Here is a 14367-nt window from a genome sequence, read left to right as displayed (position 1 = left end):
TAAGGGAGCGATACTGTTTAGGTTCGTATAGCATAAAGAGTGGTTCGAGCGATTTTTTTTGCTAAATTTTACCACTGTGAACAACTCAACCGTTTGAAGCTGGCAATCGAACAGAAGTGGCCAGTAATTGTGAGAAAGAGAGAACAAGACATCATAAATACAATGCTAGACCGCTCACATCCTTGGATGACCTGCCAGAAGCTCTGAGAGCTCGGATGGCAAGTTCTTATCTATCCACCCTACAGTCCAGACCTGGCACCAAGTAACAACAATCTGATCCTGTTTGTGACTTAGTCCTTTGGATGCATAAATTCTCCCTCTACAGAGGCCTTTGAAAATGATGTATCTAAGTTTTTCGTCAATAAGGATCAGGGCTTCTACGAGAGGGGCACGTTGAAGTTGGATTCTCGTTGGCAACAAGTTATAAAACAGAACGGGGCATACTTGGTTACAATCGGATGATTTTAACACTTCTTATACAGAATTGAAATAAATATAAAAATACAAAATTACTTTTTCACCAACTTAATATATATGTAGCAGTTATGAAAAGCAAAATTAAAATTGACTTTTTCCCCCTAGTTTGTATTATCATCATTGTGTGTAGAGATGCTATTTTCCGCATATACTTGTCTTTATTTTTTCTCACATAATCAAAAATGATAAAATTTACACCCTACTAAATAATCTGATATTACGATAAGAATGGGGAGGAAAAGTAAGTAAGTGAGAGAAGGAGAGTTGAATTTGGGTTATCGATCCCTTTTTTCTGTCTTAGATGCATAATTTTAGATAAGTTTTTTCCTTCCCCCCAGAGAATGGAATGAAAAACGATAAAAAAAAACAAAAAAAAATTTTTTATTTATTTTTTATTATATTTATCATTTCTTTATATTTCTCTCTCTCTGATAGGTTTTTTTTTTTTGTGTATGTATGTGTTTTCTTAATATGTAAATAAGTACATATTATATAAAATTTACTCATCATAATTTCATTTTGAACCATGTCTTCTTTTTTCCTCCTCAACATATTATGTAGAATACATATATTTATATACGTAAGTAAATATATATATTTGTATAGCTGAAAAAATGTAAAAAAATTGTAAATATAAATATATATAAAAAAAGCTGTCAGATTCTATGTATATTGTATATAAAACGAATCTTCATTAATCAGAAATGTATTTTCCATCTCTTTATTTCTCTCTCTCACCTAACCTCTTGACATAACAATCTAACTACGGAGCTAATTAATTGTGAAGTACATATACATATGCTCTGTGAATTGTTTTTGGAAGTGGAGAGAGCAATGACGACTTTTTGTGCTATAAAATTTCTAGAAGGAGGCCATCTATCCAATCAAAGTCTGACTACATCTCAAATTTGAAATAGTTCGAGGAATTTAAATTTGAGTCAAAAAATTCAAATTACTCATTGGCATCATTTTTTTTGTGATATATACTGGGCGGCCCTTTGAAATCCGAACACTTGTTAATTCAATAATTTATGAAAGTTGAGTGATTAAAATTAATTAATATTTCCATATATTTAAACATAAACAATTAGTTACAAAACAAATTAATGACGAATTTCCATTCGTGCACTCCAAGCAGTTTGTCGTCTCCAGAACCACCGTCTACGCCGTCAGTAAGTCCAAAACGTTGGAGAGGAAGAAGGGCTTTGTCAATAAATCCAAACAGGACCCAGAGGAGTTAAATAAAAGATAGCCAGTGTCAATCCTCTCAAGACCTTGAGGCCCATGTAAGATATCTCGGGGTTTCACTCCAAACTGTTCAGAGAACTATCAAAAATTGGGTGGATAGAACCTTGTGAGGGCGAAGAGGCCACTTTTGATATCACCACTGAAATAAACCCCATCTCCTCCATTGCAAGACTCTTTTGAATGAGTCTTTTGTATTAAAACCTAAAAAAATTATTCGAAGTTTTGAGAAAAAAAATAACATTTGGATATTAAAAAATACTGAGTTAGCCAACTCCTTGAAGAAAAATCATCGTCACAGTCCTGAAAGCTCCCGCATTTTGTTCTTTGTCACAAGTCTTGACCATGGTAAAACTGGAACTGTCTTGACTATGCCTGAATTCGAAGCTTTCTAGTAAAACCAAATGAGCAATAGATTATTAATTGTAATCTAGTTGATGCATAAGAACACTCTTTTCTACTGTTTACTATATATATATAGTAAATATATATTGTATAATCTTAAAAAATTGGTTAGTAAGGGTTTAATTGAAAAAAGAGCCGTTTCGATATAAAGAAACATTTTGATCTAATCTTAGTCACACAATCGCGAGAAAAACTCAAAATGTGTCTTTGTCTCAAGCCTCGTTTACAGGAAAATCAGCACGCCTGTTCCTGATATCGAAATATTGAAGTAACTCAAAATATTTATGAATATTTGCATTTAACAGAACCTACCTAAATATGTTATATCATTACCTTTTCCACAATGACGCACATTTATATTTCTATACATTGAGGTGTCGGTACCAGGGAGGCCAAAGAAAATATAATCTTACTTTTCCCTATCTCCCTTCACCTCTAAAGAAATTCAAACACCTCTGACATATTAAATGTACAATATATGATGTGTACAAAGGACCAACGTGTTTTGTTGTTATTTTCTTTCCTTCCAACCCTCTACCACACTCCATATGAACGATATGAGAGGCACCCAAGGAGTCCTTTCCAGACAGCGGTGTACGTTCAACCATATGATGATGATATTTCAAAATGTGACACCCTACGTACATATATACGAGTACACACACACAAAAGTACGTAACCGTGTCCATGATGATAATTATTATTACTACAGGAACTCAGCCTAATAAATAATAATATATATTTTTTTGAAACAGCATGAGATTTTCTCTATTCAGTTACAGTAAGTATTTATGTAGAACTGTACGTACCAGATGCAAGGGTTGAAACTATTGTTGCTATTGAAATTAACAAAAAGAAGAATAATACTTTTTAACAAATCATTCCCATAATTAAAAACGAAAAACTTATAATATGAAACAGCATCAAGGGGTAACCACAATATTTGTATTTGAGTTACTCTTTTTTTTTTGTGTGTGTCCATTAGGAGTGTACAAATATGTATTTTGTATATACAAATAAATATTGATGACCACTGATGGAAATCCCCTATGATTGAAAGTACTTTTGATGGGCCATCAATAATAGCTCTCTTGACACATTTTATATAATATATAAATATTTTGACTACTCTTATGACATTAAATATATCCTAAGACAATGAATCAAGAATAGAATAAATGTTTCTTTATATATTTATGTATACTATACTGTGTATTATAAGAGAATGATTAAATGATGTCCATTAGGGAAGGATGAAAGAATGACGACCACCCTGATTTTAGGCCCCTTCTTATCACACTCAGCACTACATAGACATCACTAAACAGTTAAGTATTTAAGAAGAGGGGTTTACTTCAACTTTTTACTCTATATTCTACGAGTTTTATAACATTCAGTTCCATAACAACTAAATTTATAAAGGAGTGGTTCCGAAACTTTTCATCACATCAGAGCCCAAGTCCTTTTTTAATTTCCTACAGTTATTCAAATATGTTTTATCACGTGCTTGGACACTTTGCCAGAAAAATAAAATAAAAATTTTATGATACATTCTGCAAAAAGATGTAATTATGACTCCCATTGATATTACACAATTTTAAAATATAAAATGTTTGATTAAGTATTGATTAACTAATAATTGATTCATATCGTTATGAGGATGCTTCAACAGTTGGATCGAATCGCTATTTGAATTAAAATCCTGGCATGACAACCGTCCAATCAAGAAATTAGAAAAAAAAAAAAAATTAAAACAGTCAATCAATGATTAATATTCAATAGGGTATGCGAATGTATTAATCATTCGGATTGAATGTGTTGGAGCTCTCATGTACCTGATCAAGTCCTGATTGACACTACTCTATCCTGAGTTTGTCTCTACCTACGTATAATCATCATTAAATATATGAATTATTTTGGTTCGGCAATCTGATCATCCCTCAAAGTGTCTGTTGTACAAACTGTCTATTCGGCAAAGTGTCTGTTTGGAAAAGTTTGTTAGAACTGCTCCATAGTATTTTTTATTTATGTAATCTCACGCAAATTCCTTGATGATACAACGCGGAACAAGGAGTTAAAGGAACTACAGAACTGAGAACCACTTCTCTAAAATGTATACGTATTTAATTTTACCTCTTTATTAAATTACTCAATTTATATATAACTCTCTTTAAATACATTTATTTACTGGGAAGACAGGGTAAGGCTATAGCCTCCACATCTTTTTTATAGACCTGTATTTACATTATTATACTGCAATATTATATACCAATATTAAATGTATGTATATATGTAAGAGCAAAGGAGTAAAGAAAAAATATATTTAGTTTAACAGTATCTTCTGCATTAAGAAAAGAAGCTATTGTTTTTCGAATAACTTTTTTAGAATTGATAAAATAATTGGAATATTTTTTTGTCAAACATAATGAATCTTACCACTGTTTCTTTCTTTGAAAAGGACATAAAACTTTTAAAAAACCACAATACGAAGTACATATACTCTCACAATTCAATTTAGATAAGAAATTTGCTCTTTGGTCTTATCTACCTCTCTTTCTCTCTAAAAACCCTACATACTTTAGTCTAATAAAAACCCATTTATCCTTATCCCATTATGACAATGTATAGTATGACCTTTTATGGGGTTTGTCATTGGGTGTATACAAAGTAAAAAAGGGGGAAAATCAATTAACGCGACAACTTTTAAGTCATTTTTTTTTTTTTTGCATTTTATGTATGTATACAAAATGTGTAGCGTATACACGCTGTCAAACATGATTAATGATTAAGAAAGTTGCAAGAAAGAGGGGGGGGGGAAAGAAGAAAGCGACCCCTGTTATGAAGGGAAGTCATTAATAATTTTTGTTCCCCCTAAATTAACCATCACCTTTGTCTCAAAACATATATTTACGTATAAGATATCCGATAACCAATATTATATAGGGCCTATGTATTTTAGTGAATATATATTTATGTTTTTATAAATAGGGAATGGAGAGGCTTCCGTTTCCTTTTATATACACATGTAATATCATAACATACTCCGGGAATAATCTTTATATATCTTTGAACTTCTTTTGTAAAATCCTAAGCCCATAAAAAAGATTAAGAAAAAAAGAGACAAAAATATGATTGATAGTTTGAAGCAATGCCATTTTGTAATATGATGTACGGTTTAAAAAAAAATAGGAATGACAATTATATTTTTATAATTAAAGTGCTCTTAATACTTTCATTTGTATAAAATAAATTGCTCAATATGAGTTTGGGATTTCAATAATATTATTTGTTATTCTTATAGTAAAAAGATAGCATTTGTTTTATATAACTTTTTTTTTTTAAATATTCATTACTTTAATTGAATTTTTGGAATCAAATTAACAATACATCAGTTTTAATGAGATTAAGTGTATTTTATAAAATAATAGGTACAATATCACATTTTTGTCGATACTGTTGTACCGAGTGGTCCATTAAAATCTGAACATTTTGAATTTTAGACTTCAACAAGATATAATTTATTAATTAACTATAAAATTTCAAAAAAATAATATTTGAAATAGATGTGTTCCTGAGCGCCCTTAATAATCAATGTAGCCGCCTTTAGCTTCCTGGGCCGTTTTTTTAAATGCATCTGAGTCCAATTAGACCTTTATACTTTAAAATATCAATATATGAATGAATTACTCAACCTTCCTTAATAATTGATTTAGTAAGTGTTCCGATTTCAATGGACCACCTAGTCTGGTTCAGTCCTTGTATAGAAAATAAAATAATCTCAGAAATCAAAAGGAAAAACAAAGGAACGACTTTTGATTAAAATAGTTTATTTAGTTTATTAATCCTGGATTAAAAATTGCTAAATATATGAATAGATCCTAATCAATGTATTATCAACATAAATAAATGATTGCAAATAATCTGATTTTATGTTTCATGAGCACATTTATAATCATTTGCGATTAGATGTAGACTCCAAGGAATCATAAGTATTTTTTTAAAGTCTCAGGGTGTATAATATCCTAGTTTACTAACAAAGAGTTAAATACACAATCTTATTTTTTTCTTATACAAATTAATTTTGAATATTCCTTTTTTTTTGCTCTGAAAATTTGGATTTTTGTTTTTATTTTATTGAATTATATTAGACAATATTAAGGAGCGGACCTGGGTAATTGCCTTCTATACCTTTCTTCTAAAATGGACATTAATTTGGGATCTCCTATGCTAAGGAAATTTAAAAATTACACCTCTTGCTGACACTCCCTTTCTTCACTGTTTTGTATCGAAGCATGATTATAAGGATTGTGAAATGTTGGATTTTTAATTTCTCATCGTCTTCACATCTTTCACGCCTCATCAATTATGACGTAAATACTATTGAAGAAGCGATTAGAATCTTTTACAGAATATGTGTATCATTTGACAAATTATGCATCCTTTTTCTATCTACCACTTGCGACCTTTGTATGTATATAAAAAAGAAAAAGTTAATTAGGTATTTATAAGTATTCGTGATTTTTCTTTCTTTTGCTCCGCATCTTTTTTTTTTTTTTGCCTTAAATAGATAATTACTTTATTGTTTTTTTTTTTAAATAAGAACATTTTCATGCATGGGCCATTAGCTCAAAACAGTATTTTGTAATTTCGTACATATATAGTTGACTTTTTAAATGATACGACATTTTTTTATATACAAGGGATGTATTTAGTAACTTTTTTTTACAGACGTGGGTACATGTATAAAATACCGATATACCAACACATATTTGGTAAATATATATATATTTTACCAAAAAAAAATTTTACGACTTAAAGTTATTCGGAAGGAAAATTACTTTGACCCTATAAATAAGACTCCGGTTAAATTTTTTATTGCGTCATTTTTTTTATTTATCAGTAAAGTTATCATAATTTTGTCGTCTCTACATATAAAAGACTCTAATTCATGAGAACACAGAACCTTTTACCTCTTTGTGAATATTTATTGTAAATGTATGTATAGTTAACGTATATACATTCAACCATCATTTGGCAAAAATATCTACCTTTTATGATTGCTAATTGCGTTTATATTGTTATTTATTAATGTGGGTTTCAGCATTTATGGTATAATGGTATAATTTCATCAGTCTGTCCATTGTTGTGTTCTTTGTTTCAAGGCTGTATTTCATAATTTACGCCCAATTCATTAAATGTTTTTATGTGTGTATTTTAGGAAATAACTGCATATGATTTAGCATTTCTTTAAAAATATATACCTTTCTATTTTTTAGTGACTGGAAAGGAACTTCATTTTAGAATTTATATCTCAAGATCCTATTTTTGTTAACATCTACCAGAGATTTCCAAAGAAATTGTGGATTTAATTATTCAAAAGTATGTGTAAGCTTCCTTTAAAGAATTCATTATATGAAAGTTAAATTTGTATTGAAAGTGAAGTTTTAGCAATATATATACTACGGTGCAAATCATGGGATATGCATACAAAAAAAAAGATCCTTAAAGAAGCACCTATAACAAACCAACAAATGAAGATTTAAGATATCATATAGGGAATATACATATGTAGATTAGGAAAGTTTCTTTATTAGGATTTATAGGGGCTTTATTCCTGCAACAAATTTCCGAGAAACAATAATTTTCAATAATTTTGCATTTAATTATATCCTAATATCAACCTTCTTTATGGAATTCATTAAATGCATATTTTATTATGACCTTATACCTAATGTTTGAAATATGGATTAACTTTGGATACTTCATAAATAAATGTTTCCACTTAAAATTTAAAATCTGTTACTCAAATTTCACAGTATCTATTATTTATTGAGTACATACATTTACCAGAATCCCAAAGTTTCAAAACAGTTTTTTCCTTAAATATATATTAGAAAGAACACTGTCCTGGGAAGTAAAAAGACTGAATCTACCTATTCAAAAAAAAAATGTTTGATAATAATAAATGATTACTTATTTGTTATCATATCGTCAGCATTAAAACTTTCAAATTGCCAAAATTTTTTCTGCTTGCTTACTAACTTAAATATGCATACACTAATAAATGATGAGACTCTATTAATCTAATGAGGAAGGATCCATTAGAGTGTAGATACACAGAGAGAGAGACAAGGACAGAAAGAAAGAAAATGGCTTTAATGCCTACTATAATAACATTGCTATTATCTTTTCAAAGTGTCGTTTAGATAATGGATCCGTTTTCCTTTTTGCAAAAGAAGAAAAATAATTATAATTAAATAAATGGGGTTGGACTCAAAATAGAGATGCACGCAACCTTAGTGAATGTACATTGTGCTTACAGAAATCGTACCTTTTTTGGTAACAAAATTTAATTCAACTTCATCAAGAACAACATGCACATTGTATCTGGAATATTTTTTATTATAATTATATCTCATAATATCAGCAATCATATCTTAAAATTCCCTACTTCTCGTCAACCATTCCCTCCAGTCTGAGCCTTAAGGCTTTGTACTCCTTGATGGTGTAGTCATTGAATATAGTAATGGAATCCTTTTGGGAATCAACATTGCGTTGATGACTTTGAAGGTCTTGCTCTCCACGAAGCCCCATATTCCATAGTCAAGTGATATGGAACCTGGTAATGTTTTCCTTTAAATAGGCTTGAATTGCTGAGTTTTGTTCCCTTGGGGTAGTTGGCATCTAACCAAGGTATAACAAGCTCTTTCATCACCTTTTGGTACTCCTTTGCTGCCATCCTGAGGCAATTTCAAGGGCCAAACCTGGTCAGAAAGTCATCAATGACAATCTTGTTGTGCTTGTCACTTTTATTTCTTCCTCAATAGGCTCTCACGGATATTAATGAGCCTCCTGACCTTACGAAAAATGCTTAACAGAGCAATTTACAATGTCTGTAAACTCCTTTTGATATTGATGGGCTTAGAGAAGATCTATAATCTGCTGCCTTTTTGCTGCCTTCGTTGTCCTTGTTTGTTGACTTATCACAACCAGAGTATAAAAGCTGATAAATTGTGAAACAACTTTTATCTAATAATCTGACATGGATTACAAATAATAATGACTTCTTGGAGCTCTAATTCGTGTGTACAACTTAGTTACTCACAGTACATATGTAGATTAATAGCATTTCCGTAATTTGGGAATTACCTTTATTCTAAAGAAAAGAAAAGAAGAAATGGAATGGTTTTTCTTTCTATAAAAACCAAGTCAATTAAGATTGAATGGTGGGGGGTCGTAGGTCTACTTTTGGAACTACTCAAGTCAATGGGTTTATCTGCATTAATTTACCTACTACATATACTCATATATATAGGTACAGCATTAAAGAATAAAATAATGGTTATACATAATATAAAAATGATGAAAAAACAGCTAGAGAGAGAATTTCATAGCGGTAGGTATAATTGCACCTATGTAGGTAGCTATATGTATATCTGATAAATTGTTAAAGCAGACTTTTTGTTGTTATTGTCTCACTCCCCATACTTGACTACTTATAATTATTTTCCATTTTGACCTTCTATCATCTATTCATAAGGTTGTATATTGTTCTACGTAATTATAGAAAATCAAATAATAGCTTTCTGGCATAGTACAACGCAAGGTAATTTTAGCGAAAAACAACACAATATATACTCGAAGTAAAATCAATATGAAATTTACATTTTACCTTTCACAAATTTTTTTAAAATAATAATTTATCCACAACATAGTCACTTTTGAGGGCTTGGAGCTTGTTGTGTCGGTCGTACCATCTTGGTTGTTTGGTGCAAACAAGAGCATTGCTCAAGTGAAAAGCAAATCTATTCTGAAACAAGTGGGGTCATTTTTGCATACATTTAAAAAAAAATTTGTATAGAGTGTCCAGGTTGTAGTCCCTGTTGACCTTGTAGAAGTCAACGGACTAGGATTAGGATAATGTTCCTCTTCACAACAAGATTGTTCCTTCTAGTCATTTTAAATATCTTGAGAGGTTAAGTAGTTAAAGATAGTGCTATTCTGCAAAGTTATGTAACCATTTTGATACAATGGGTATAATTTCTTATATCACAAAACCATAAATTTTACTTAGAAATAGAGGAAAATATAAAATTTTTATTTTTATTTCACTATATACGTATTGTTTTTTGATACGTTGGTCAAGCAATATTGTACTTGATATGTAACCTATCAACACAAGTGCTAAATTGAATAATTTTTCTTAAAATTTAGACTATGAATCCACTTAGAGTAGCAAAAAATAACAACTACAATGAGGAAATTAGAAATGGATAAATTTGGTTTGAAAGACCATATCGGGGACAAACTAGATTTTGTCAATATAACAATGATACTTAACTTTAATGAACTCTTTTGAGTATCCAAAATGATCCCAGAAATATTAATAAACAGGCTATTATTGATCAAAATATGTCTACAAAATATTGGGATATATATATATGTATATGATTTAAAAAGAAATATTGCGTATTTCCTCTTTTTCTTGATTTTTGCTCAAGATTGTTTTTATGTTAACTCCCCATATATATGTATGTACTCGTATGTACCTATATATATTAATATATCCTTAATTCTTTCGTATTCGTAATAGTATATACATACCTATTTATGGTTATATTTGGGTCATAAAAGTCATTATGAATAGAGTCGTGAGTCTATGGACTCCAAGTTCTTAATGTCTCTTTATTTTATATATTTATTTATACACTGAATGTGTATGTGGAATAAATATGACTGCTTTAATTCTTTTTTTTTCTCTAGTCTTTATTATACTTTGTCTTGGTTTCCTATTCGATTAGTACAATTATTATTATAAACAAAAGATATGTTTTAAAGATGTGAAAAAGTCGTAAAAAATAATATCGTTTTTACTTATCTATTTGTACGAGTATAAACAAACAATTTATGCTCTTTCTACACATCTATGTATGAGCTACATACATAATACATATAATAGAAAAAAATGCATTATAAGTAATAAATATTCTTGCGGATTCTTTAGCGAATTAAATCGAGAAAAATAATATATACATCTATATTTTTGAATAGATTTTCTTCGTTCCCTGTATGTACATTATAGACCCTGCCTGCTGAATACATTATAATAAAGTTGTTCGATTTATGTATATTTAAAAAATCACTTCATTTTTGCGGATTCTATTAATATATATATATAATATATTTACCTCAGGTATAATCAATAAATCAAAGCTTTTATTCCAAAATAATAAATATTATATAACTTTCTCCCTCTCTTCTCTTTACGTAGGGTTTTTAAATATTACTAGTATGTCAAAGAGCTGGCAGAAAAGTAAATATACATAAACAGACTGGGAATTTAAAACCCCGAAAATTTAAGGAAAATATATTTTACAATTTATTTCTTAAAATTAATTCATATCTGCCACTAAATCGAAAACAGAAGCCCACAAGGAGTCAACAGAGTTATACACACGTTTCTTGGACTCTCTGTTCAAGATGCTCTACGCATAGTAGTCTAAAGGGTTCAGATCCGACGAGGTCGGAGGCCACATGTCCATTCCTTTCAGTCATATATTCCTGTTCTTATCCCAAAAAGATTATGGGTCTTCCTTGAAGGTGCTTGTGACCCATCAGACTCTTTTAAAGCCTTGACAACTTCTTAAACAATTGGTTTGGGTAGGTTTGTAAACTCAATAATCTCCTTGGCTTACACCCGGCACTGAGGCTCCCATTAACAGATGTAAGGTGTTTCTATTTGTAGGACAAATAAAGAATTTTGTATTTCTTCTTATTACGATTTGTCAGCTAAATAGAATGAGCACACCTTCATAGCCTTAGATCTCAGTGTTATCAAGATGTTGAGGTCTAAACTGGTTCAGGATTTAAAATCCCCACCCTTTATTTAAAGAGATGGACCCAAAAAGGGCAGTAGCATGACTAAATGACAAAAAACGTAATAAAATCAAGAAAAGACAACTTAAAATCAATTTGTGATATGTTTTAAAATTACATTTAGCTATACTTGACATAATATGTCCTCCTTCACGAACAATAACACGCCGGCAATTTGATTGCAGCTATTGAAGATTAAGGCCGTTTCCATAGCGCAATACATCTCGTAGTGAATCCAAATTTGGATCAAAGGTGCAGCAGACAACTTTTTCCAAGACGGCTCATATTGAAAAGTTTAAGGGGTTGAGGTCAGAGTGGGAGGAGGGCTAAATGGAGGGAGACTGCAAGTCACCCATTTTTTTTATGGATAACTTTTTATTCTTCTTGGCTGTATGGGACTATCATGGACTTCTTGATATTCGAGGGGGTCTGGATGAAGATGACAACGGTCGCGTCCTTTTCAACACTAACAGTGTGCGGAGGAAATCGCACCCCCGTTGCCTTTTTTTTTTACTGCTCCGACATTTTTACACTTACAGACATGAAATAATCACAAAAATATTTTAGTTTTGATTCAGCTGTCGTTTAGATTTGTTATGAAACTTTATAATTAAAAATAACATCCCACTGCAACTTTTGGGTCCCCACTCTATATATCACTGTGTATGTATTGTATATTCATAATTTAGGATACAGCTTTCCGTTTTTAGTTTATCAATCGTTTAACATGAATATTATGTTTCTATGCCTATAGAGAATCAAGTAAGCAACATTATGTAGTTTCTATGTACATATTTCCTTCTTTGCTAAAATAACAATAAATTCAAGTTGTTTAAAATGATTTAAAATGTTATACATTTTGAGACAATATTTTTTATATGTACATATAAATGTCATATTCTGTACTTTTTACCTACCTAAGTATGTAGAATGTACATTCATGGATATGTAGACCACCAGAGTAAAATAATTTAAACATAACTCTCATTTCAAAAAATAATAAAAAATTGTGTTTTATTATTTATTCTTGTGGAACTTACTTTCATAGTTTTTCACCCTTCTTTTAAGGCGTTAAATGAGAGTCTTAAGTAGATATACTAATAATTCCTACCTCTTAAAGGAAACTTGATACTCACAACAGCAACAAAAAAGTGTGCTTCTTTACAAATGATAATAACAAAAATGTTATTATTACAAACGTACATAGGAAGGGTGGGGTGAGTTGAGCTGAGGGAGGGTGAAAGACCTACATACCTCAAAATATGACACTTTCTTAATGGGCTTATAAATCAATTTAAAAAAAAAAGTATATTGTATTTAGAGTGTATTTACATATCTAAATAAAAATACATTTAGGCTAGGGTTTTTCATTTCCGGGATTTCTTTAAATTTCCCAATCCTAGGAAAATTTTGGATGTGATTGTAAATATTTAATATTGTAAAATTTATTAATTTTTTGAATGAAAGTGCATTAACTTTTAGTTAGTCTAACAACGATATATTTATGAAAAATTCAAAAATTTGTATATATTTACTACGTTAGAAGGTGCAGCTATAATTTAATATCCAATAAATATATTACAAGGAAGAAGCTTATATTATTAAATATTCAAATATGAATATTTTGTTATTGGAAATTCTTCCCAAGCATAAATTTGTGATAAATTCCATTGGACAATTTCTAATTTAGCCCATTAGAAAACTCATGTAGAATTGATTTTTGATTATGATTATATGGATTTTTTTATAAAGTTGTCTCTAAGGTTGTAGAAAATCATTCCTGTTGAAAGTGATACTAAATTGACGTAACATTACTTTTTTATACCTAATTATCCATAATAAATTTAATGGCTATTGCAAAGTAAATTAAATATTAAATAAATACCTGTAAATCACAAAACCAGTAGTAAATGTTGTTGTAAACCTTTGTTTCTTGCTTGAATTTTTTATTTTATTCTTAAAAATGGAAATGATTTTCCCCCCGTAAAAATGAGTGCAAACAATAGTTTCTGATAACATTACATTTTATTTTTAGAATTAAGAGTTTGCAATATTTTTTTGGTATTTTATTCTATATAATATTTTGTCGAAAAAAGTATTTTTTTAAACATTGATTTACATGTACTTGATAATTATAAATGAAAAAATAACGAAATTAAATGATTTTTATAAAATTAAAAAAAACTATTTTAAATCAATAGTTTAATAAGCCATCAAAAATATGAAACTATTCAACCTAAAAAATGAATTACCGCAAATACTTTTTCTATTATTTCATTATAAAAAATTATTATCTCTATTTGTTGTTTAAAGTATAATATTTATTTTATAAATAAACATTTTATTATAAACTTACTTTACTCT

General features: G+C 29.6%; 1 protein-coding gene across 2 annotated transcripts in view; it reads left to right on the top strand.

The window, feature by feature from the left end:
- Positions 1 to 14367, top strand: part of LOC121128035 (uncharacterized) — a 205136-nt gene that overhangs the window by 58949 nt on the left and 131820 nt on the right. Inside the window, exon 1 of one of the 2 annotated variants that reach the window (XM_040723607.2) lies at positions 7397 to 7506. The exons of the other annotated variant lie outside the window; for it this stretch is intronic. The gene's annotated coding sequence lies outside the window, so the exon portion shown is untranslated. Of the gene's footprint in view, positions 1 to 7396; positions 7507 to 14367 lie in introns of those variants that run through there. 2 annotated transcript variants of the gene reach the window in all.

This window comes from Lepeophtheirus salmonis, chromosome 13, assembly GCF_016086655.4.
Source record: "Lepeophtheirus salmonis chromosome 13, UVic_Lsal_1.4, whole genome shotgun sequence".
NCBI lineage: Eukaryota > Metazoa > Arthropoda > Copepoda > Siphonostomatoida > Caligidae > Lepeophtheirus > Lepeophtheirus salmonis.
This window is presented reverse-complemented; position numbering and strand designations above follow the sequence as displayed.